The following is a 21523-nucleotide window of genomic DNA, read 5'->3' on the forward strand; positions in this document are numbered from 1 at the left end:
TGTGGTTACCAGAGACAGGGGATGGGAAAAGTGAGGATTGGATGAAGGCAGTCAAAAGGTACAAACCTTCAGTTATAAGATAAATAAGTACTAGGGATGTGATGTACTACATGATAAAGATAATTAACAATGCTGTACTTTATATATGAAACCTAAGAGTTCTTATCACAAGGAAAAAATTTTTTTCTATTTAATGCTGTATGTATATGAGATGATGGATGTTCACTAAATTTACTGTGGCAATCATTCCGTGATGTATGCAAGTCAAAACATTATGCTGTACATCTTAAACTTATACAGTGCTATATGTCAATTATATCTCAATAAATCTGGAAGAAAAAAGAGAAATGTTCATTAAAATAACACATATAAATTTCTTCTCTGTTTTTTTTTATGATGGTTTTGTCATTACAGACTATACAACTGAATTACTGCCAATTTTTTTTCCTTTTTAGACGTTGTCTCCGATTGTACTAGTGACTTTTTTTCCCTCCATGTTTTAACCTTTTATACATTCACTGCTCTAATTTTTTATATATATTCCCCCTTTCCTCCTTTTCCCCTTTTTCCTTTTTTTCCATCAAATGATATAATTTCACTAAATGTTTGATATTTTTAAAAGCCTAAATTTGATTAAGATCTTTTTTCAGCTAATAGTAATCCTTTACTTTTACACAATGTTTTAGCGTTAACAAAAGGTTATCATGATTCACTTTGTTATAAAGCAGAAACGAACACACATTGTAAAGTAATTATTCTCCAATAAAGATGTTTAAAAAAAAAGAAAAAATAAATACTGCTTTTCAGATAGTGGTGCCTCATGGTCGTCAGACGTGGCAGGGCAAGGTCGGCATCCAGCCGCCCCACACACCTGGGGAGAGCCGGCCCGAAGAGACCGGCGCTTAGGAGGCCGAGGCAGCGGAGGGGTCAGTATTTCTGTGCTTCGAGGGCGGCCCCTGAATCTGCCTTGAGAACAACATGACATCATCTGGCTTCGTGGAAGTTTACATTTTTCCCTAATATCCCCCAAGTCTGGATAAACAGTATTTCTATTTCTTCCCTTAGAAAGCAGTTGATCTATTTACCTGCAGCAATTAATTTCATTTAAGGGGGCTGATAGAAATACTTATGATGTATCAGGATGAAAAATTTAAAAAAAATTTTAAAAAAAAGGTTATCATAATTGCACCATTTAGGATTCAAAACAAACTTGTGAAATAGATAGAAAAGACATTTGACTTCAGTAACAGCTCAGGAGCCAAGATGTAGTTTATAGTATCAGAGAAAGGGGCAAATCCAGACCATCAGTCATATAAAGAGAAATACAGCTGTCAGTCACATGCTTTGTAAACTCTACCAAATAGAACCAGTTAAGGGACGAGCAATACAATTATGAATAATTTTATTTTTTAAAAAAAAGTCATCTCGGTGAAAAGTATTCAAAGATAAAGTGTTGGAAAGTCTGCACTGAAAACTCAAGATAAAACTTTGCTTGAAGACTGGAAAATCAAAACGTCAAAGAGAACATATATAGCAAACAATAAAGGGAATGCTAACACACAAACTATATCATCCGAGGTTAACTGAGGATTTGTCCCAAGATGAAGGAACTGCAAATCAATAGAAATTCCACGCGATTCAACAAAGCGGTACATTTTCACAAAGGATGACTTTATAAAAACCTTACAAAATGATGCAAAGGATCTAAAAGTCAGAAACTAGATAAAAGCACCAGAAAAAAAGAAAGAAGCTCAAATACTCTGAACTAATACCTCAATTTATGCCCTTCAAAACAACCCCTAACAATTGGGAAGTGTCAGTACTGAGGACTTAACAGCATTCGACAGTTTCTTCTCAACTAAGTCATAGTCTGATTGTGGCCGGCAATTGCAATTAGGAAGGGAGAGAGGGAGGAAAGGAAGAAGGGTGGAGAGCCAGTGAAAGAATGAAAAACATGGAAAGAAGGGAGGAAGGGAGGGAGGGAGGGGAGGAAAGTAGCTAACCTGTGGCCAGAAGAGAACAGCTTAATGATTAGGAAATCAGATGGTACCACACCACCTCTCGCTGAAAATGAATGAGGTGAAAGCAGATGGCAGAGACAAGGATTTATGTGAGGAAAAGACAGTGGGAACAGTAAAAGCCTTTCCTAACGACACCAAAACTAGAAATCATTCTTGGCAAGAGCACGTCTAAATAAGTCCATTTTCGTCTCACGGTATCCTGTTGAGACCACTTAAAGAGTACATCACAGTAAATGCCCTCCACAGCTGAGACAGCCCTTAGTCTTGTGGGAGTCAATCACTGGTACTCCTTGGAACCCCCATAATCAATGTAATTCCAGGCTGTGTGTCTTTACAGTGGCCATTAATATACCACTGGCATGTTGAGATAGTTAGGATCTGTTTGCTACAGGAACCACTGTCTAAGAGCCAGTACACTTATGTTCAGTTCAAGTAAACCCTGGTGACATAGGAAAAGGATCCAATAACATTCAACCAAAATTCTAAAGCAAGTTCTACAAGCAACCTACCATTTATGGAAGAATCAAGTACTTGACAAATCAAAGTATTCTCCCTTTAAGTAAAGCTAAATAAATAATGTGTTGTGACCACGACTCCACATATCAAAGGAAATGGGAACTGAAGGAATTAGTAAAAAATATAATGTCGCTTTGGGCTTCCATTTTTCAGCTTTCTTTGGTCATAAAAGTGACTTAGGACAATAATTATGCTGTTATTTCAGTAAAAATACAGCTCTCTAAGGAAATTTGCAAACTTTTTAAAGAGAAGTTGTTCTGTTTGGAAGTAGAGCATTGATCAAAATTGTAACATGAAGTAAAATTTTAACTTTTTCAGAATCAGGATTAAAATAAACTCAGTTTCATTAATACGAGGATATTAAAAAGTTAGATTTTACCTAGGTGATGTTTGAAGTGTAATTTTATCCTCAGATTCTCAAGGGTTATCTGAGTAGCATTTCTATTTCTCTGAGAACCATTCTACCTAAAAATCTTTCTCTCATAAATTTCATGAATTTATTATGTTGATCCAAGCAAAGCTTTCACTCTACCCTTCAATCGCCAGTACTTCTCTTAATGATTACAGATACGAAGAACTCGGTTTTGGTTTGGTCATTGTTTTTGTTTTCCATTTACAAATGTGGTGCAGGCTCCAATTTCATGATGGATTCTAAACATGGAGTTAAATTTTAGTTCTCAACTCTGGTGCCCACCAGAATCACCTGGGAGCTTTAAAATGTATACCCAGGTTCCACACCAAAGATTCAGTTAATTATAGCCAGTCCCAGAAAAATCTGAGCATCGTTAGTTCTTGAACTTCTTCAAGTGAGTTTAGGTTGCGTCTAGGATTGAGAAACGCTGGTGAAGGAAACCGAAAGCCACACGTCCCTTTTTTCCTACGATGATAATGACCATAATAGGAATATTTCAGTTTGGAAAAATTAGAACTCAGGGCACTATATTGTTTAAGTCTGAAAAAGCATAAGACTAGAAAGGAGCATGCCATTGTAAAAAGACAGTTATTCATATATTATTCTAAAATCTTCCATATGTAAAATAACTCTTGGTAGATTCAGAATTAATTGCTATAGACCTAGTATGGAGAGACTGAACACAGCTATTAGCGCTGAACAAAATGGTGAAATGGACAAAATGGGTCTGGTGTGTGCTGCTCTTCCCTTTCTTCTCTCTCCATCCCATTCCCTCTGAATTTTCAATACTAGGCTCACCCCATAAGGCTTCTCTAGGAAGGTAAGTTCACAGGAAGATAATTCCAAAAGATAAGACAAATGACTCCTTCTCTGGAGTCAATTTTTTATTGTTTAACACACACCTGATAACACGATGACAACAGCCATGCAAACAAAGAGAAGTCTGATGAACAAAAATACATTACTAGTAAAGCAATTATACTCCAATAAAGATAAAAAAAAAGAAAAAGAAAAAAAATACATTACTAGATGAAATAGTTGTGCTTACCTTTAAATGTGGACATGTATCTCTCCTGCGGCACTACATCCATAAGTTTCCTGGATGATTTTCTTGGCTACAAAAGGAAAAACCATCTCTTTAGTTTTTAAACAAGGCAATAAAATGTGTTTGAAATTTGGCTGTGCCACTTTATGACCCTAGGAAAGAAACTTTTCTAAGCTTCAACTGTAGAATGATGAAATAATAAAATATAAACATTAGAATAAGGCATCCAATACAGATGAAAAATTTCAGTAAGTATTAACTGTTATTATGATAAAACTATTTGACGTTTCACCGTTTTCTTAAGAAAACATTCTTTCATCTCAAGATTATTTATAGGCCTTGTTTTTTCAAAGCACTTTAACTGCTATCATTTCATATTATACTTGGAGAAGACAGTCACTGGAGACACGACAGCAATTTTTAAAAATCGTATTAGACATGTGGGTGAAGTTTTAGGGTATTGCTTATCAAAGAATCTCATCAGAATCACTTGGAAACTCTTTAAAATACAAATTCCTGTGCCACCCACAGATCAATCCAATGTGAATCTCATGGGGACCTTAAGCTGCTGAAGCAATTCTTATGCACAGTAAGGTTTGAGAATGGATTCTTTAGGAAGACACTTCACAATGTACAGAAGATTGTTTACACTCAGAGCTGTTCATAGACAAAGGAGTTATCCTGCAAGGGTTTTCTGTCTCTGGAGAGCAGAATGGCCATTTGGTGCAAAAGCTAGGGAACATCTTTAAACATAGGAAGGGTAACCAACCCATGGGAGCTAGGGTGAAGTTCCCTCCCAATCCAGAAATTCAATTCCAAGCAAATTTTTATAAAGCACCAATTATGAAACAGAAACTCCCATAAACATTTCACATAATTCATTTAACCAGTCCGCAAGAGAGTTTTTAGCTAAGGAAAATAAATTCACAGAAGTTACATTTTGTCCAAGAAGGGATCCAAATCTCAGCTTCTCATTCCAAATAGAGGATACTTTTCACCACTCTAACTCCTCTGGGCATAAAAACACTTCCTCTCTTGACTTTCCTGTTTCTCCTTAATAATCCCATCCACTCAGTCTCAAGGCCACATGTTGTTATCCAGCATGTCTCAGAGATATGATTATATCATTGCTGTGTCTTCCTCAGCCCCGTTTTTAATCAATATCCTATTGATTTCACTTCCAAAACTGTCCTCTCGTATTTCCTTCTCTTCTGTCTTCCCAATCCCATGACTCCAGACCAAGTTCTATTATTGTATGGGCACCTTCCCCAGCCAATCCATTTTATTCATAGCCACTAAATTAACTTTCATAATGAAAAATCTAGAGTATGTTACTTCCTTGATTAAATATATGAAATACTCTCCCTTCCTACACACACACAAAAAACAGTCTGACATTTTTAACTAAATGAGTTTTCAAAGATTTTATATGAGAGCTTCCATCTGTGTGGGGAGCTCTGTTTCATACTATTCCTTTTCACCTACCATGATTTCCACCCAAATGGAACAATAGTTCCCTTGTGAACACAGCTCTGATTTTCTGGCCTCTTTCTGATTCCTCAGGTTGGTGGCCACCTGTCTGGTTACACCTCCCAGGCAAATGGGAGTTAGGATATCTGGTGTTCCAGATTTTTAGAAGCAGAAGCAGGGCAGTGTGGGGAATCAGGCAATATAATACAAGAGGCAATGTTTGGAGAAGAAAGGTCACCAAAATTTAGATGGAATATTGTCAATCTGAATGGGTTAAGCAGAAATAGAAAATTCTTGTAGTGACAAATGGGACAGTAACCTAAGCTAGAAGAGAATAAATAAGTGGGGGAGAGAGGGAAAAACATGGAGAAATTTCCCAAGCCAAATCCTAGGACTTTTCATAGACGCCTTTGATCTCAAGCTGGGTGGGAAGAAAGATGTTAACATTGCTATTGTTCATGTTTAGCCTGAACTTCTCTAATCCTGCCAATTTCTTAACAGTGATCTCATACCTATTAGTCATAAGTTTTAGCACAGATTACCATCAGGGAGACTTCTCAGTAGCTCCCATGAAAATGATCATTCCTTCCTCTGAGTTCCCATAACCTGCTGCTATTCTTATTTTTGTGACACATTTGATTCCTCCTATTTGATCATAAGCTTTTTGAGGACAGGAATCATTTCCTTGTCATTGTCGACTCTGCCCCGGCAGGGTCTGGCTGTTAACTAGCCCAGAACCTTCCCCTGTTTGTGTATGTGTGTGTTCTGTCTCTTCCTTCCTCCTCAGCATCTCCATTCACAAATGAAGAAAATTAGGTCAATGAATACTAACTGATATGTCCAGGGAAATAATCACCGTGGAATTTGATTTGCCTGATCATTCTGTACTAAAGGACTCTCTTTTACTCAATCTCTTATAAAGCTGTATTATTTCACCCAAAATGGAGCAATTTTGGAGTAACTTTTCCAAGGAATTAGGACAGTCAATCGACCTGAGTATATGAGGAATTTATAGGAACCGTAAGAAATAGGAAAGAAATTCTTCTTGTGAAACCCAACAGCTACAATTACATAAACTTTATAAAAATTTTAAAACATGCGTAACACATTTTCAGCCCTACATCCTGTCAGCTAGTCTGCATCTAAAACCAAATGCTGAAAACCTGCTTTGCCTTTTGCTTCCCCATTTTTGCCTCATGGTTTCTAAAACCCCGTGACAAATCTAGTGGTCTCTGTCTCTCCAGGAGCAAAAGCAAACCTAATTCTCTTCTCTCTATTGTTCTCTTGGTTTAGTCATCCATCAGCTACAGATTTGCTCTTCTTTGCTTCTCACCTACAGAATATTTTTTCATGAAGCAGTCCCACCATCCAATAAAGCCATTTGTATTGGTTGGTTCTGCTTACCTAAGGAGTGAATCATCAGTTGGTTTCTGAGGTTCAGAATCAGCAGTGCCTCCATATTATCTGTGGTAGATGAAGTGATGGTGCTAGAGGCAGACTGAGTGAACCAGGAAGGCAGGGAGAACTGCTCTAACTTTGCTGTGATTATAAAAGCATTGCTACTAAGGAAAGACGCAGGTCAAGATGAAGAATAACAGTGCTAATATTTTGGAAGTGGATTTAATTTGGTCTAGGTCAGCTTTCCTAAGGTATACATTTGTTAATATGTTTTTTAAAAATAAGGATTCCACTGTGAGATAATCTTAGCAAGCTATATCATGCTGCATATGCTAGAAAATTACAATGCACATTTTTTACATATTAAAAGCTTTCAGTGATTAACATTGTTTAATGCATGATTCCTCAAATATAATCGACTGTAGAACTCCCTTTCTAATAAATGTCTGATGTATATGCTCCAAGGAACACACCTTGGAAAATGCTAATTTGTTCATATGTTTACATTATTGGATCAGGTAGATCATATCCAGACTCTTATACCCAAACTGTTCCCATATGTCCTTGTGATGGTTAAATGACATCTCAAACTAAAGGTGGTCCAAACAAACTCCCTCCACTCCCAAACCTGCCTTTCTCAGTCTTTTCTATATGAGTTGTTGGCGAACCAGTATGATTAGTTGCTAAGTCTAAACATCTTGGAGTTATCTTTGATTTGTTGTTTTTCCCTGTACCCTACATCCCATCCATTAGCAAATCTTATCATTGGCACATTCAAAATATATCAGCCTCTTACCATCTACAATTGTTACTACTCTTATTTCTATGCTATCAGCATTTCTCACCTGGATTATCCCAATAGCTTTTTTTTTTTTTTTAACATCTTTATTGGGGTATAATTGCTTTACAATGGTGTGTTAGCTTCTGCTTTATAACAAAGCGAATCAGTCATACATAAACATATGTTCCCATATGTCTTCCCTGTTGCGTCTCCCTCCCTCCCAATAGCTTTTGAATAGATCTTTTTGTTTTCATTGCATCCCTTCAAGTCTACTTTTAACACAGCAGCAGACCAATCCTGTAAGAATGTAAGTTAAAGGGTGTCCCTCCTCTGCTCGAAACCTTCCAACAACTTCCATCTCAGTGAAAGTGAAAGTCACAGACCTTACAATAGCTTCCAATGCCTTCAAGATCTCCACCACCCTCTCCCAGCCCTGTCCTCTGACCTAATTATTTACCATCCCCTGCCACGTGCTTCAATTATCCTGACCTCCTCATAATTCTTCTATCTCACAGTCTGCCCTATCCCAGAGCCTCACATCTTCTCTGTCTAGAACACTTGTCACCCACATACCAGTTTGGTCAACCCCCTCACATTTTAAAAATCTTTATTCAAACATCATGTTATAAGTGAAGTCTTCTTTGGCCACCTTCTTTAATATTGCAACCTGCCCCAGGGCACCCTTCCCATGTCCTTGCTGCTTTTTTTCTTCACAGCATTTACCATCTGCTGACACATTGCATCACTGGCTTACTTAGTGTTTTTATTGGTTCTCTCCCTCCTTAAAAGGTAAGCTTCAAGAGGGCAGAATTTGTGCCTGTTTTGTTCAGTGTCTTGTGTGTAGCAGATACTCATTCCATGTTTGTTGAGAGTTTCTTTACTTACGTTTCAATAGAATGGGTATTCCTACAAATTTAAAACATGTTTGACAGTGAGATTCATGTTATATTGTCTAGAATAGACATTAACAGGCAAGAAAGTATTATAATTTATATTATTAATTAACAATGTAGAGCAAACAGGACTGGATTAGGGATAAACTTATCCTGGTTTTTGGGCTCAGTTCTGCCAGTAAAACTTTGTGCCTTTTGAACTTCTGTCTCCTCTTTTGAAATGTAAGAGTAATAAAACTGAGTTTCTCAGGGTAGATGTGGGAATAAAATGAGACAATGAATTAATTTATATTTTCATTCAAGTGTAACAGGCATCGTTCAAGGCATTAATGTGAAAGCATTTTGTAAATGCAGAAAGCCCAGGGTAAATATAAGGACATGTTCTTTTCAATAACAAAAAATTTTGTTGAGTGATTTTGAACAGCAATGCATTTAAAAGCTGATCATAAATTGCATACACATTATCGCTTCAAACTGTAAAAGTCGGAATCAAAACATTTATTAGTGAAATCTTATGCATTTTTTGAAAATACTCTGGAAACCAGAAAAATTAAAACTACAAAAACAAGCGATTTGGAGATGTTTTACCCACCAAAATGAAGTTTGAATAAATTGGCAACTTCTAAAAAATTAAACCTCAAGCTAAACTTAAAAACCAACACACATTACTACTGCACAACACAACAATAAAATAAGCTCAAAAAATCTGAATTTCCATAGATCTACCTTGTTAAAAAAGCATCAGATCCGTGCCCTAAATCATGTAGCTATGGGAAGGTTCCCATGAGATGTGCATCTGGCCCAGTATCTTCAGACCGCATACTGAATCAGAAAGACTTCCGATGGTGACAAAATGAGACCATCTTTAGCCCTTCCCCCACTTTTGTCTTATTTGGGTCAAACAAGATGGATATCAGAAGTACACAATCTTCAGTTTTGTCTGAAAATCAACTCAAGTGAATACATTTTGCTTCACTGGCTTCCATTATTGTTATGACAGGAAATAACTTTAATGAGATTTGAAACAACGCTTTAAGGGACTATATTAAAATTGAGCTGGCTGATTCTTTTTCATTTACAATAACATTTTATACATTAGGGATATGTCTGTCTGTAACACTCTTCAATTTATTATTTACATGGAAAAATGGAAAATTTTAAGGTCTTTAACCAAAATATTAAGGTCCAGAATTGAATGTTAAAAAAGGAAGAAAAAAGCCCTGTGTGATATTCACACTTGAATTCAAATACAAATTTTCAACAATTTTTAAATTTATATAGTATGGAGACATTGGATCCACTCTTTGAGGTATCACATTACATGAGGTCATTAATTAAGTCTTTAAAAATCATTTGTGAAAGTTGCCACTCAATTCATTAATCAAAGTGAAAACGATATACAGGAAAAATTAATATCCTGAAATACCTTTTTCAAAAGGAAAATTAGCAGCTAACAAAATATTCACAAAGGAGCCACCTATAAACCAGACGAAGAGGGTTTATTATGTAGCTAGAGAAATGATACAGTTTTGTAAAGGGAGGATTAATTTTTTAAGTCCCCATTTATACTTTAAATACCAAGAAGGCTTTAAACAGGGCAATGATAATTTATCACCTTCCTTAGACTTCAGGTATTTCATGCTATCTAGAGTGTTGCCACATTACCGTGTAGGTGCTCAGTAAAAAGTAATGGAACTGAGTTGAATTTTATGGCTTCTTGGAAAATAGCGTTTGACTGTAGACCATGAAGTGCTATTCTTTGAACAGTACAGATTTCCTGTTCTTTCCTCCATTTTGGTGACTGTGTTGAGCAAAAAATAAGTAAATATATAATGTAAATACCTAACAGTAGTTTGAACACTACGGGCATCCTTCTAACTGCCCAGCAGAAGCAACGAGCTCCTCAGCTTATGTGATAAAGTGAATGGAATAAATTCGGGAGCATCTTCGCTGACACTATTGAAAAGACAATAAAATTAGGCACTGATTTTTCTGAAAGTTCATTAACTCTAATGACTAAACCAAGAGCAGGATTCAACTATCACCTGATTGGAGAATAAATATGTGTGTGTGTGTGTGTGTGTGTGTGTGTGTGTGTGTGTCTGAATAAATAAAGCAATCCAAAGACAGCAGACCCATGTAAACCCATGTGATATCATTCTTCCAGATCTTCTTGTACGTGGGCCTCAGCTTTTCAGAAGCTCTAACATGGGTGAAGATGTGGAAGCAGAGACACACCGATTTTAAAAGAATGAGAAGTATAATCTCATATAAAACTACACTGTCTTTTAAAAAGTCTTTTGTGTCCCGCAAAGAAGCAATTTTTCATGTTTGTGTTTCAAGAAGAACTGGAGTGTGAACGGCTTAAAACCAATTCTATTTGTTGAAAAACAGAGTATCATAACTTTGACATTGTGAGATCCTAAGTAATTGAAACAATTGTGCCTCCCTTTAACTTTGACTTTTCTTTCACCTTGCCTAGAGTCTGATCACATTCCTGGATACCAAGAGGGAAAATGCTGATTCCTCTAGCATAGGCTGATGTTTTTTCCGCATACCAAGGGCTTAGTTCAGGTGAAACCGAAGACTACAGGACAACATTTAAAAGGAACTAATTCCACCCATCCCGCCATCCATATATATAAACACTTGTCTCCCCAAACACTGCAGGAGCAATGCAGTCTGTTCATAGATTTTTCTTGTGAATGAGAAAAGTAGACTTTGCTGAGTAAGAAAAATGAATGAATTCCTAAAGTTGCAGATTAAAGCAGGTGTAAAAAGGCCTCTGCTCCCTTGTGGTAAGTGTCACCAGTTGACAGGAAGCTTCTCATCCTGCAGCATTCCAAACCATTTGGTCTCTGCCAGAAAACAACAGCTGCTACAACCCAACTGTACCCTTCAGTGTCTGATGAGCACCCATATACAGCTAATTTCCATTCACTTTACAAACTGTTTGTTTCCAAGAGATAAATATTGGAAAGAGTGGGCTAGCAGACATTTGGTAAATGTGAAGTTAGATGCTTCGATATAGCAAATGGTGCTTTGTCAGATATCCATATATTAATGAACTATATCTGATACGTGTGCGTGTATATATACACATGCACCTATATCATATCTTATTCTAGAAATGGTTTAAGGTAACTAAATGAGCCCTGAATTTCTCTTTTTACTTTCATAGTCTAATTCACCTGCAGACCTTTCTGGGGGAAAGTTCCTGTGAATTCACAGAAGTAGAAAATATGACTAATGGCTTATCTGTCTTCTCTCTCAACTAAGGAAAATAGCAAGTGTTTCTGCCATCAAATCTCTATCTTGATTAATAAGGAAGGTTTTTGTTTGTTTTTAATATCCTAAGTCCCTAGACCAAGTCCACATCCTTTTCAGCAAGTGACTCCTCGTTTTCTCGGCCAAACAATTATAAATTCAAATTTTTCTTTGCTAAGGCCATAAGCATTCTTTGCTTGGCCCAGATTCGTTCAGTTTTCTTTCACGTGCACTGCAGTGAAATGTTAGCCCTGCCATGCATCCTGCCAACCTGCTAATCACATCCCTGCCACTGTCCAACGTCTTGTGCAAGACCTCAGCCACTCTGAGGGCTTTGTTATCTCCACCAAAGCTGTGCTGTAGACAGCTCAGGCTGGTTGCTGAGATCCAAGACTCTGGGAGCTAGACGATGTCATATTGGCTCACTGAAGTTGACCATGTTGGGAGCATTTCTACCATGGAAATCACCAAATGCTATAAATCAGAACTTTTATTTTTCTTTTCAGACAGCAGGTGCACCAGAACACTGCTGACAAATCTTTCTCCCAAACTATGACAGTATCATGTTAAACTGCCATGATCCTAATCAAACTACTTGGATCCAAAGACCCATTTTACTACATGACATTGACTAAGTTACTTAACTTTCCAAAATATTAGTTTTATCTTAATGGGGTAATGTTGGTTCCTATCTCATAGGGGTCTTCTGCGGATTAAACGAGATGATTTTTATAAATATCTAAAGGTACACAGTACTTAGTAAATGCTAATTGCTATTATCAATGTTTAGTATTATTTCTTATTTTTTTAATTTTTAGTAAAATAAACTTTTGCACCCACTCCCATCTACTTCTTGTAGGGAAATTCTCACTGTTGTCATCCAATAATATAAAAATTTATGCAATCTAATGATACAAAAATCTGGCAGCATGGAATCAATTAATGAATGGCTATAAAATAATCCCTTTTAGGAAGCAAAAGATTACTCGTGCAGGGTTATGTCTCTTCCACAGCAGTAGAGGGCCCTGAATGCTGGATGATGTGTACCTTTTCTCCATACATTTCTATTCTAGCAGCAGGAGAAAAAAATTCTCACAGAAGCCTGTTCTACACAGAGGAAAGTGTTCACCATGCACTCATTCATTTGTTCATTTAAATGTTAAGCATTTATTATGTTTGGCAACAGGCTCACGATCTTGGGGAAGTAAGAGAATAACAACTATAATTAACTGAGCATTCACAGGCACAACTGTATTTTACAAAGTCTGTAAGGTAGTTACCATCATCATTCTCACATTGCAAATAAGAAAACTGAGGAACAGAGAAGTTAAGAACTTGCTAAATCCATAGAACTGTGGAAACTGTCCATAGTTTCTGGAAACTGTTCAGAAACTGTCACCAGCCTTATCCCTATCTTTTGAGAGAAGAGAAAATAAATACAAAATGACTTCTTTCAAAATATACCCGGGACAGAGGAATGCAACCTATACCATATGCAATATACACTACAGTGCCATTCCAACGACTCCTACTAAAATTCTGAAAAGCTATAAGAGGAAAGGTCATGATACATGCTGATTGACTCACCCATGTTCATCCTCTCAACAGTTGTGTATGTGTTGGGGGGGTGGAAGGTGGCAAATTATGTGCCAGTCAACTGGTCATATGCTTGGTGATGGGGAAACTTCAATGAACCAGACAAACTGAATTCCTGCCCTAGTAGGGCTTATGGGTTGAGCATCAAATACCTATACAAGCGAACAACAAAATGTGATTGAGAGAAGTCTTCAGAGCCTTGTGACTTAAAGTGCGGTCCAAGGATGGTTGAAATCAATGTGTGCTTTGTGTTCCAGTCACAAAAATCAATGAAATGTATTAATTTTGTAAAAGAGGCCAGGAATACAACAGGATTAGAAACACTGAAAACCAGCAAAGCATGTGATAACTGGGCAGAGGCATTTTTTAGCAACAAAGATAGAAACACCAACGTTCAGGAAGACATGTATTTAGAAGTTATTGGAAGAGCTGTCTAGGAAGAGGGAACATTGACACCAGACTGCATCTGACCACAAATGGGCAATTTACCTCTGGCTTACCAGAAAAAAAATGTAGCAATCTAACAATCTAAATGCCCATTTAGACAAAGTCCTAGAGATAGTCACCATGTTCTCCCAAATCTATCCCCTCATCCCACCCTCAGGATCAAGCAAGTGCCTGTGTTAATCAAACTACCTGAACCAGGCAAAGGCAGGATACAAGCCTTCCTTCAAGGTTTCTGGCTTTTAAGTGGGCATCATAAAAGTATAACAGGGGCTTCCCTGGTGGCGCAGTGGTTGAGAGTCCGCCTGCTGATGCAGGAGACACGGGTTCGTGCCCCGGTCCGGGAAGGTCCCACGTGCCACGGAGCGGCTAGGCCCGTGAACCATGGCCGCTGAGCCTGCGCGTCCGGAGCCTGTGCTCCGCAACGGGAGAGACCACAACAGTGAGAGGCCCGTGTACTGCAAAAAAAAAAAAAAAAAGTAAAAAAGTATAACCGAACAGGGATTATCCATCTCTCTAATTTAACTATGTGGAAGGGGCATTCAAATTTTGGATCCAGCTCCAGGGTATTCCAGTTCTCTGATTGAAACAGAGCATGGCCCTGTGGTCTACGCCCCCCGTGTCCTCAGTCTGCCTTTTGTCTGTGGAAAAACTTAGCCAAAGAATAAGATTAATCAGAGAAGTAAGAAAATGCAGAAGCAAAGAAAAGCAGTCACACAGGACAAAATAATAACAGTTTAGTCATGAAGCAAAGCCAAGGACCTTCAGTTGCTCCTCAAGGGCTACAGATAATATTCTGAGCCGTGTCCCGTGAGCTGTCTTATAGGTACTGAAACCCCCATCAGGTGGGAGAAGTTAACTACATGATGAGCAGACTGTAGCCATGACATGAGCTGCTACAATTCCGAGAATTGGCCTCAAGGAAATGGGAACAAACCGATCCTGGAAATGAAGATTAACTATACTTAAAACAATCAAGATGACGCCGGTCAGACCACCGCAGGACCAGTTTCAAGATGACTGTCAGAGCTGCCTGTGCTGTTTCTGCATGGAGCCCCCTCCTTTCATCTGTGAAACCTCTTACCCCCTGGTTGCCAGTGGGGCGAGTCAGCCTTTGGACAGGAGTCCGCCCTTCCCCTGGTTGCCGGCATCCAAATTAAAGCAAACTCTCCTTTCCATCAACCTCGTCTCTTTAGTGGCTTTTGAGTAGCCGAACCCCACTTTTGGTTACATCATGACTATAGGCTGAAATGAAGTCGATCCTGAAGTGCTTTTAGTCTCAGGATTTTTAGCACATTACCAAACAGAAAATTCTAAATACATAAATGGACAAGAAAATGAATGAAAACATGGACCACATGTTTCTGATATGGGTTAAATTCTTGAAAGTCTTTTCCAAGGTCCATCCCGAGGGTCTATTTTAAATGGGCATCCGTCTTGCTCTCTTCCTCAGCTTCATCTACTCTTTCTTACTTTGTCTTTTCTCTGATAAAAGGCTTCAATGTGTTTCGTTTGTGAGGATTGTCTTCCGTTTGATCTAAAAAGATTAATACCAGACACTTCCAAAACTAGTGAATTACGAGATCAGTGGACTAATTGAAATGACTTGGTTCGTCTTCAGTGCTCCCAGACTTTTCCCTTTTATTCTTCAGTGGAATTCTATCACCTAGAGATGTGTGTATTTCGTTTTATTTGTGTCCCTTATTATAGTGTTAGCACCATGAGGGTGGGGATCATGTCTGTCTCCACAGCTGTCCTATCTGCAATATCTAGCATATTATACGGTATTGTAAATACTCAACAAATATTTGCAAGAAAAAAGTATCCATTTCTACCCCACCTGCTCATAATCTCAACAGAGCGCCTTTGGATACTTCTCATTCCTAAGAAAAGTATGTGTGTGTTGCAGGGGGACTATGTCAACGTTAAGTGGACGGTGGAATAGAACAGAGCTCCAGCTAGCACACGACTCTTCAGAATGGCCACTGGGATTCTATATACTATTCTGGAACTCTGTAGTGTGGACAAAGGATGGAAGTCTCTAGAACGGTGCCGTCCATAAAGCTTTCTGTAATGATGGAAACATTCTATACCTGCACTGGTCAATAGGGTAGACACCAAGGGCAGATGGATATCATGTCCAACTAGTCACCTGACAAGACTAGTTCAATTAAGGAATGTATTTTATTTCCATTCATTTAAATGAGGATTAAAATTGCCACATATGACTAGTGACTACCGTATTGGACAACAAAGCTCTAGGTTCAAAATTGGCACTAGGCCACGTGCTGACATTTGATGTCAAAGCACAGTCTACAATCATCCCAACCAAATACTTCAGAGTAGGACTACAGGACAGCCATTGGTTTTCCCAAAATTATTTTTGCTCTCTTGTGTCTGGAGGATAGAATACTACCTACTGAATGATCGTTCTTATTGACTCCAAGCCTCTAATTAATATAAACAATAACCTTCAAGCTAAATAATTTACACCTCTTTAAAATTTCTTAAAGGCCAGCACAGTCTTATCTGGTTGTCATGTCAGTGATGGGATTCAGAACATGCTTCCCTAAAACAATGACACCTTGGCATACTGATTAAGTTGAAGGAATTTAAGAAGTGGCAGGTGCAAGAAGGACTTTCTGGGGACTTCCCTGGTGGTGCAGTGGTTAAGAATCCGCCCGCCAGTGCCCGCCGGGGACACGAGTTCGAGCCCTGGTCTGGGAAGATCCCACATGCTGCAGAGCAACTGAGCCCACGAACCACAACTACTGAGCCCGTGTGCTGCAACTACTGAAGCCCATGTGCCTAGAGCCTGTGCTCCACACCAAGAGAAGCCACCACAATGAGAAGCCCACGCACCACAATGAAGAGTAGCCCCCGCTCGTCGCAGCTAGAGAAACCCTGCCCACAGCAATGAAGACCCAGGGCAGACAAAAATAAAAAATAAAAATAAAAGAAAGAAGGACTCTCTGAATCCCCCCTTCTCCCTTGAAGCAGGTGTTAAGACCCTCAGGCGAGAGGTGCTTCCTTGTACCTGAAAGAAAGGAGCATCCTTATCTCCGAAGACAGAGAGATGTTGAGAGGAATCAGAATGAACTGACTTCACTCATTTCCCCCCAGTTTACTACCCATAGCTTGTGCCCTTTTGTCCTATCATGTTTTTCCATAACGTTTTACTCTTTATCAAACCTAGTACAACACTCTCAGCTTAACTATTTCTTTGAATCCTGACTTCCTGATGAAGGCTCTCATGTCATAGAAAACTTGTGTTAAATAAATTTGTGTGCTTTTCTCTTATTAATCTGCCTTTGTCAGTTTAATTTTCAGGCCCAGCCAGGGACCCTAAAAGGGTGGAGGAAAACTTTTTCCTTCCTACACCAGCCTTCCAGGAGGCCTGGGAGAGGAAGGGTGTTGTTGCCTATGACAATGGTCTGGCTAAGATAGCCAGGGTTGTCGAGCAAAGTGTCAAACCAGTATCCTGCCAATCCCATTGTATTGAATGAGCAGGAACTATTGAGAGGAAGTGAGAAAAACAGTGATAAATGGGAAGAGGAGAGGGGAAGGTGTACAAGACAGAGGTGAGGAATGCCACAGCGGGCGTAACACCATGAATGTATTTGCAAGGTTGCCAACTCTATCACAAGTAAAATTTTAAAACTTCTTATCAACTTGGAGAAGTTTATCCACCTTAAACCCTAAGGTTGTCATCCTTGTCCTATTAACATCATTATGTGGTATTGGAGATGGGGCAACAGTAATGACAGGGACAGAAGAGTATGATCCCCATTGAGGTAAAAAGAGCCTTAGGGCTTCCGGTGAGCCTGACCGGAAAGGGAAGGCAGATTCCACAGCGCGTGTGCAGCCATGTTTTTCCAAGACTTCACTCCTCCTACGGAAATACTCAGGCTTAACCGTTTCTCTGAGTCTTCATCTCCTGATGAAGGAGCCCATGTCATGTAAAACTGACATTAAATAAATTTGTCTGCTCTCCTCCTGCTAATCTGTCTTCATCAGTTTAATTTTCAGGCCCAGCCAGGGACCCTAAGAGAGTTGAGGGAAATTTTTTCCTCCCCTCCACCAGCCTTCCAGGAGGGCTGGGGGAAGGGTGTGGGTGTTTGTGTATGAAGTAATCACTTTAATTTCAAACGGCATTGCTCCCTCACTGTTTCCTGCTCTTTAGCAGGGGGTCTCTAACCTGTTCAGAGGTAACAATACTTTAAACCAAAGAGGTATTTCCGAGTCTCTCCTAAAAATGGCAGAGCCAGAGCTCTCCCGCAGGGCTGGGCGCCCCTGGCCTCCCATTATTCATGGGCGGGCTGCTCAGAACCACTTCCACCATCTGTCTCCAGCTGTGTTGGTATAACAGAAAGTCAAACGTGCTCCAACAAGCTGCAAACCCACATTGATTGTAAAAACCACCATTTCTATTTCATTTGGCTAGTAAACAATCTCACACTATTAGGATGGTTAATTATAAATAACAGTCTAGACTCTTTTAATTGAAATCTACATTTATTCAGAGCCTTTTCATGAGACTAGAATTAAGAAACAAAAAAGCATTAGCAATGAATAGCAATGGACCACACTATTGAAAACCTCAAAATCTAAGCATTATAAAGTGTCTCTTACAAGTAACCTTACTTTCCATTTTAGCAGAAATTTTCCTCTCCTGTTCTTAAACGGCATCAATATTAAGTGTTCCATCATTCCTGAACTGAAGCAAGGGTTGTCAGTGTTACTTGGACACTAAACTGTACCTACAGAAGTAACTGATGGAGCATACAGGTGTTTTAAAGCGAAAGAGGAAATTCACGAAAATCCATTCTTTCCTTTAAAAATATTCATGATAGCCTATTGCACACAATTAACTGAGCTAAATGCTATATGGCAGTGATTTTGGAAATTTTGATTGCAATAAGGAACATATTTTATAATATGACACAGTATACACTTACAAATGTATTTATATGACTTAAAATTTTATGAAACAACATTTAATCTTAATATGTGTGATACCTCCTGATACCTTCTATCCTCTTCGAATCAATCATTTATTATTATAATTTGTTTAATAAAAACGATGATAAAGCCACTAAATTAATTTCAAAACTCACTAATGAGTTGAAATCTGCAGTATGAAAATCATATTGAAGAAATAGCAAGATAAATAATACTCCACTTCCTGTCCTTAAGGAGCTTAGGATCAAATAGCAAAAATAAAACAAAAATATTTTTAAAGAGAAATAATACCAATCAGAAGAAGGAGAGAAAAGGAAACAGCCTCAGAGTTTAATTACGGAGGGATTATATTAAGAGAATATTACAGGCAACATGAAAGTCGAAAAAAAAGAGATCACACTCCGTCAAGATGATGGTTTAATGGAGAAGCTGATGTTTATGATGGAACTTGAAAGCAGGTAGGATTTTGAGAGGCAGATATACAGAGGAGTAGAAATGGTATTCCAGATGGAGTTCACAGCATGGGCCAAGGCACACAGATGAATAGGGACAGGAGGGGCAAATTTCGGAAACACTGAGTCATCTACTTTGGCTGGAGAATAATGTTTAGTCTGAAGTAATAGAAAAGAACGTTGGAAGGATATAAGGGACATTGGGGGTCAGAGTAAGTATTATTTTAAAATTCACTAAACAATGAGGAAGAATGTAAAACTGTCCATCCATCCAAGCACCCAACAAGAATTTATTAAGCTGTAACAGGCAAGATCCTCTACAAGGTACAGGAGAAAATGAGTAAGAAACAACTCCTGTTCCTTTACTGTTTATATTCTTGCAAATGCATAAAACTATTAAGCAATTAGCAATAACACAAGAAGAAGCCATTTAAGAAAATTAAGCTGGCAGCCTCTTGGTGAAGAATTTTGATCTGTAAGCGACTGAAAGCAGGAAAGTCAATTACGAAATGAGAAAGACTAATTGTCCAGTAAGCTCAAAGGTGCAATGGAACTGTTTCTGTAGGTTTGCATGTTTTAACTCTGCCAGTCAAACTTCTTTTGTTCTTCTTTTACTGAGAAATTTGTATGAGTCTGGTGGCTCACTATCTTCAAGGCCAGTTCGGCATTCCTTGGCCATGATGTCCTTACAGAACCACCTGTGCATCCTCTATCACTCGTTTTTTTTAGGCACTATGATACGTTTATGTATATCTGTTTTGTCCGACAGGTTTCATCTTAATATCTTTAGAGCATCATTTTTGCCAGTCATAGTCTCAGCTGGAGATAACATACTCTCCCTCTTGTCTGCTATTTGCCTTGTTTCACGTTTTCTGTCATGGTGGATTTTATTAACACAAAAGGAAGGGTATTAAATTGTTATTAAACAGATTTTTATTAGCTCATTTCACCATTACATCCAGCCAACCCGTGCCTTGTACTTCTAAGTGCTATAGATGTTACAGTAACTCACGCTCCTCTAGCACTAGGGAAAAGGTAACCTTAGTTTTTAGCTGCGTGATTTATGTTTGGACGATTATCATCTCCTTTTCTCTTTTTTTCAAATCTATTGTATGTTTTTTCTCTTTTATTTTAAAACAAATACTTTCATCCCTTTTTACTTAAGGTGGTGGAATCGGTCATAAAAGGGGCCACTTGGTATCAGAACACCCTCACATATTTGCCTAATAATCCCTTTTAAGTAATCTGGCCCGTGGTTAATGGCTTTTTTTTAAGCCAGTCATACACTTAGAATCAAAATTAGCATCTAAATGAGGATGTTTTAAAACGCATGCCTAGGGGTTGCCGATTTCACCTTTTTTATAGTTTGCCATGTTAAATTATGTAAAATAGAAAGGGTATTTTAGTATTTAATGAGCTAATGCAAAACCTATTGAGACTGCCTCCCATACCCCCTTTTCCCTTCTACAGCCTACCAAATGCTCTTTAAGGTATGAGAAATGGCCATGAATTTTAAAGCTTGTGTCAGAATGCAGAGAACCCTTTAGTTCTCGGCAACTACCACCCCTCATCAAAAGCAAGGTATTACTAGGAAAACGCTAAGTGCCGGGGATCTGGTCAAACATTGTTATCTGATGTTGTGCACAATAAAATCAATCCATTTAGTATTTGATTTTTCTAGAAAATTTTATTCTGGTTTACATAATGTCACAATTCAGTTAGCCAAAAAAATTTTTTATGAGGTAAATCAAGAAATGATGACACAACCAGAAGAAAAATGAAATATTCGTTCAAAAATATCCAAAGAACATTAAAAAAATTATGGTCAGAGAAGTACATTATGAAGAGAAGTATAAAGAACGCAGGGGTTGTAATTAGAGACCAGTGTATTTTAGTTGGACATCAAGAACATTTCTAGAAAATTAGATCTATCATCTGGTAGTTTGGTCTTACAAGAGAAAGAGGAGCTCCATTGTTTAAGTCATTTAGAAATAGATGACACCAAGTGATAAGGACTATGGCATAGAAGAGGGAAGAAGGGAATGATTAGATGAACTGATATATTGCTTCTTTCTGTAATTCCAAAGATCCTGTTTCGTAGGGTAGAAAAATCAAGATAGAAGAGATTCTATGTGAGATTTGATAAAGATGATGATGACGATTTCTGCTTAAATAATAAAGCGATCTTTAGTGGAAAGATCCTAGGGAAAAAAATATGTGTATAGCAAAACCAAAAGAGCTTTGATAGTGATGAAGGCTTAAGCCA

General features: G+C 38.2%; 1 long non-coding RNA gene across 1 annotated transcript in view; it reads right to left on the reverse strand.

The window, feature by feature from the left end:
• Positions 1-21523, reverse strand: part of LOC132508264 (uncharacterized) — a 259740-nt gene that overhangs the window by 124202 nt on the left and 114015 nt on the right. The window contains exon 2 of the long non-coding RNA XR_009536500.1: positions 3998-4064. This is a non-coding gene — a long non-coding RNA (uncharacterized LOC132508264). The remainder of the gene's footprint in view (positions 1-3997; positions 4065-21523) is intronic.

Source organism: Lagenorhynchus albirostris, chromosome 17 (genome assembly GCF_949774975.1).
Source record: "Lagenorhynchus albirostris chromosome 17, mLagAlb1.1, whole genome shotgun sequence".
NCBI lineage: Eukaryota > Metazoa > Chordata > Mammalia > Artiodactyla > Delphinidae > Lagenorhynchus > Lagenorhynchus albirostris.